General features: G+C 55.1%; 1 long non-coding RNA gene across 1 annotated transcript in view; it reads right to left on the reverse strand.

The window, feature by feature from the left end:
- Positions 1 to 4,440, reverse strand: part of LOC138835075 (uncharacterized) — a 6,379-nt gene extending 1,939 nt beyond the window's left edge. Inside the window, exons 1-2 of the long non-coding RNA XR_011374416.1 lie at positions 4,235 to 4,440; positions 1 to 153 (exon numbers count right to left, since the gene is read on the reverse strand). The exon at positions 1 to 153 is cut by the window's left edge and continues 83 nt beyond it. This is a non-coding gene — a long non-coding RNA (uncharacterized lncRNA). The remainder of the gene's footprint in view (positions 154 to 4,234) is intronic.
- Positions 4,441 to 5,523: the final 1,083 nt, after the last annotated feature.

Consider the following 5,523-nt stretch of genomic DNA (forward strand, 5'->3'; position numbering starts at 1 on the left):
CCTCGGGGTCATCACCCAGCACCACGTGGTGAAAGGCACCGAACAGCTCCCGGTGTGCGCTGGTCTTGGCCTGGTAGGACTCAGTCCCTGAGCTGGTGGCCAGGGCGAAGAGGATGCTGTGCTTCTGTATGTGGAGGATCAACTTCTCTGCACCTGGAGACAGAGAGACAGGAGGAGAAGAACTTAGGTCTTTGGTGGCCTAGGGGGGAAATCCACAAATCCATCCATCCACCCATCCATCCATCCATCTACCCATCCACCCATCCATCCACCCATCCATCTATCTATCCATCCATCCATCCACCCACCCATCCATCCACCCATCCATCTATCTATCCATCCATTCATCCATCCATCCATCCATCCATCCATCCACCCATCCACCGATCCATCCACCCATCCATCAATCCATCAATCCATCAATCAATCCATCTACCCAGCCAGCCACCCATCCATCCACTCATCCATCCAGCTACCCATCCATCCATCCATCCATCCATCCATCTACTCATCCATCCACCCACCCACCCATCAACCATCCATCTATCCAGCAAGCCACCCATCCATCCATTCATCCATCCACCCATCCATCCATTCATCCATTCATCCATCCACCCACCCATCCACTCATCTATCCATCCATCCATCCATCCATCCATCCATCCATCCATTGACCCATCCATCAACCCATCCATCCACCCATCCACCCACCCATCCATCCATCAATTCATCCATCCACCCATCCATCCACCATCCATCCATCCATCCATCCACCCATCCATCCATCCACCCACCCATCCATCCATCCATCCATTCATCCACCCATCCATCCATCCATCCATCATCATCATCATCATTCATCATCATCATCATCATCATCATCATCATCATCATCATCATCATCATCATGGTGACCCTGGAAGGATGTGAACTCCGGGCATCATCATCATCATCATCATGGTGACCCAGGGCGTTTCCCAGGGCGACCGGCCGGGCCACATGCACGCACACCCACGCACACACGTGTATGAGCAGATGACATCTTGTCCCGAGCACTGGGCAGCGAGTCCTAGATAGGGTGGTGGAGACGGCACCGCGTTCTAGAAGGTTCTGAATCCAACGGTCATGGCAGATGGACCGGTGAAGTCTAGGATGTACACACAGACAGACAGACAGACAGACAGACAGACAGACACACACACACACACACACACACACACACACACACACACACACACACACACACACACACACACACACACACACACACACACAACGGCCCGGGGAAAGGAGATGGTTCTAGAAAGTTTGTCCCTTTTCAGAGTTCTTCACCCAGACAGACAGACTGACAGATGGATAGATGGATGGATAGACAGATGGGTGGATGGATGGACAGACAGACAGAGAGATGGATGGACAGATGGGCGGAAGGATGGACAGACAGACAGACTGATACATGGATAGACAGATAGACAGATGGGTGGATGGATGGACAGACAGACAGACTGATAGCTAGCTAGATGGATGGATCGATGGACAGACAGACAGACTGATACCTAGATAGATGGATGGATGGATGGACAGACAGACTGAAAGATGGATAGATAAGACGGATAGACAGATGGGTGGATGGATGGACAGACAGACAGACTGATAGATGGGTAGATGGATGGATGGACAGACTGACAGATGGATAGATGGATAGACAGATGGGCAGATGGATGGACAGACAGATAGATGGATAGACAGGCAGACTGACAGATGGATAGATGGATAGACAAATGGGTGGATGGATGGACAGACAGACAGATGGATAGATGGATAATAGATGGATAGATGGATGGATGGACAGACAGACAGACTGACAGATGGACAGATGGATGGATAGACAGATGGACAGAAGGATGGACAGACAGGCTGGTAGGTAGATAGACAGACAGACGGATGGATAGATGATAGATAGATACACAGATAAGATACATGAATAGATGGATAGATGGATGGATGGTTGGACAGACAGAGAGATGTATAGATAGACACACAGACAGACAGATAGGTGGATAGATATAGTAGATAGATAGACAGATAGACATGTGGATAGACAGATGGATGGATGGATCCATGAATGGACAGACAGACAGAGAGTAGATAGACAGACACCTGGATAGACAGAGGGATGGATGCATAGATGGACAGACAGACAGATAGACGGATGGGTGGATGAGTGGATAGATGGGTGGATGGAAGGGTGGATGGATGGATGGGGGATGGGTGGGTGGATGGGTGGATGGATGGGTGGGTGGATGGATGTTGATTGAATATGGATGGGATTAACATTTACACACTTGAGTGACTTGGACCCAAGTCCTGATACAATATGGGTGGGATTAACGTTTGCACACTTCAGTGAGTTGGACCCAAGTCCTCATCTGGATGGAGGAGAGATGGAAGGGATTAACATTTGCACAATTGAGTGACGGACCCAACTCATCTCCATGGAGGAAGGAGGGAAGGGATTAACATTTGCACACTTGAATGAGTTGGACCCAAGTCCTGCTGTTGATGGAATATGGAAGGGATTAACATTTGCACAGTTGAGTGACTTGGACCCAAGTGTTCACCTCAATGGAGGATGGATGGATGGGTGGATGGATGGATGGATGGGTGGGTGGATGGATGAGTGGATGGATGGGAGGGTGGATGGATGGATGGATGGGTGGATGGATGGATGGGTGGATAGATGGGTGGATGGGTGGATGGATGGATGGATGGATAGATGGGTGGATGGGTGGATGGATGGATGGGTGGATAGATGGATGGGTGGATGGATGGATAGGTGGACGGATGGGTGGATGGATGGATGGGTGGATCAGAGGGTGGATGGGTGGATGGATGGATGGATGGATGGATGGGTGAATAGATGGGTGGATGGATAGGTGGATGGGTGGGTGGATGGATGGGTGGATGGATGTTGATTAAATATAGGTGGGATTAACATTTTCACACTTGAGTGACTTGGAACCAAGTCCTGACCTCAATGGAGTAGGTCAAGCTCTGTCTCTGTCTCTGTCTGTCTGTCTGTCTGTGTCTTCTTCTGTCTGTCTCTGTCTTTGTCTGTCTCCTCTGTCAGTCTGTCTGTTGGTCTGCGTGTCTCTACCTGTCCATGTCTGTGTCTGTCTGTCTTTGTCTCTCTGTCTCTGTCTGTCTCCTCTGTCAGTCTGTCTGTGTCTCGTTCTCTCTTTCTTTGTCTGTCTGTCTGTGTCTGTCAGTCTACTTCTGTCTCTGTCTTTCTGTCTGTCTGTCTCGTCTGTGTCTGCCTGTTGGTCTGCCTGTCCATGTCTGTCTCACTGTCTGTCTGTCTCTGTCTCATTCTGTCTTTGTCTGTCTCGGTCTGTCTGTCTGTCATCAGTGTACTTCTGACTTCTGTGTCTGTCTGTCTCTTTGTCTCTCTGTTTCTGTCTCCTGTGTTTGTCTGGGTCTCGTTCTGTCTTTCTTTGTCTGCCTGTGTCAGTATCTGTCTGTCTGTGTGTCTGTCTGTCTGTGTCTCTCTGTCATTCTCTGTCTGTCTTTCGTGTCTGTCTGTCATTCTCTGTGTCTGTCTGTCTTTCTCTGTGTCTGTGTCTGTCTCTGCCTATGTCTGTCTGTCCATCTGTCTGTGTCTCTCTCTGTGTCCATCTGTGTGTCTGTCTCTGTCTGTCTTTGTCCCAGTGTCTGTCTGTCTTGCTCTATGTCTGTCCGTCTCTGTCTGTCGGCCTGTGTCTGTCTCTCTCTGTCATTCCCTGTCTGTCTGGCTCTGCCTCTGTCTGTCTGTCTCTCTGTCTGTCATTCTGTGTCTGTCTGTCTATGCCTGCCCATGTCTCTGTCTTCTCTGTGTCTGTCTGTGTCCATCTATCTGTCTGTGTCTCTCTGTGTCCATCTGTGTGTCTGTCTCTGTCCCAGTGTCTGTCTGACTCTGTTTCACTGTCCCTGTGTCTGTCAGTCTGTCTCTGGGAACCGCGCATGCTTGTTGCAGGGCAGCGCAGCCCAATCCCGCGCATGCGCAGATCCGTACCTCACAGAGCCCGGGGAGCACACGCATGCGTGTTCCTGCTCGGCGGGGGGGGGGGCGGGGGGGGAGGGACGGGGCGTGCTGGCTCATGCATGCGCGGTACAGCGCGGAGGACCTCCCCCCCCAGGTGGCACGCATGCGCAGTACCAACCAGACCAACCGAGGGAATCCCACGCATGCACGCACCACACGCTCGGCCCAGACGGTGCCGGACGACTCAACCAGTGCGCATGCGCAATGCGGACGGAACCTCGATCCTCCGGAGTCCCCTAGGCACCTCCCGGCGGACTCACGCTGTGCGCATGCGCAACTCGACCCTCCAGGGTCCGCTCTGCGCCTCCCTGCCGATTCAACCTGTGCGCATGCGCCGTGGGTCCACACGCGGGAGGGCAGTGGGAACAAGCAGCCAAGGGACACGCATGCGCAGCGGCGCTCCGCCGGGAGAGCTAGGCCCCTCCCTGCTGACGAACCCTGTGCGCATGCGCATTGGCGCAGGCTGGCTCAGCCCCTCCCAGCTGCCTAACCCTGTGCGTAAGCGCAATGGCGCTCCGCCAGGCCGGCTCAGCCTGTCCCCGCTGAAGAACACTCTGCGCATGCGCAATGGCTCTCCGCTGGGAGCGTTCGGCCCCTTCCCCGCTAACCCTATGTGCATGCGCAGTGGCGCTCCGCCGAGAGCGCAAGCATGCGCGCCCGCGTCTTGGCGCCGGCTGATGACATCGATGCGACGGCGCCGGCGGCCGCGCCCGGAAATACAGCCGTGGCGGGGCCGCGGAGCGTCGCCGCCGCCGCCGCCATGGCCACCACTATGCCGTCCGGATCCGGAAGCGGAAGCGGAAGCGCGCAGGAACCCCGAGGACGCCGACCCGGGCGGCCCCCGGGTCACCTTCGGTGCGTGGAGGCCTCCAGGACGAGGCGCCTTTAAGAGGCGGGGACGCTGGAGGGCGTGGCTTTCTGATGGGCGTGGCGTCGCGGTGGGCGTGGCCTGCAGGGCGTGGAGCTGACAGGAGAGTCAGTGGGGGGCGTGGCCTGGAACAGAGGCCATTGGGCCGCTGGGGTTTGGGGGCGTGGCCTGGAAAGACGCCATTGGGCAGCTGGACGTAATGCCATTGGTCGGCTGGGCTGGGGGGCGTGGCTTGGAAGTAAGGCCATTGGGCCGCTGGGCCTAGGGGGCATGGCCTGGCAGGAACTAGGCTATTGAGGGTCCTGGCTTTGGGGGTATGGCTTGGAAGTAAGGCCATTGGGCGGCTGGTCCTGGAGGGGCGTGGCCTGGCAACAGTGATGCTATTGTGTAGTCTGGCTTTGAGGGCGTGGCCTGGGCATGCTGCCATTGGATGGCTGGCCTGGGGGGCGTGGCCTGGCAGGAACCAGGCCGTTGGGTGCCCTGGCTTTGGGGACTTAGCACCCACCACCTCCCCATGGTGACTCAGGGACTGAGCACCCAGCACCTCTCCATGGTGACCCAGGGCAGGGACTGA

This window comes from Dipodomys merriami, unplaced genomic scaffold, assembly GCF_024711535.1.
Source record: "Dipodomys merriami isolate MVZ:Mamm:240054 unplaced genomic scaffold, mDipMer1.0.p SCAF_227, whole genome shotgun sequence".
Lineage (NCBI taxonomy): Eukaryota > Metazoa > Chordata > Mammalia > Rodentia > Heteromyidae > Dipodomys > Dipodomys merriami.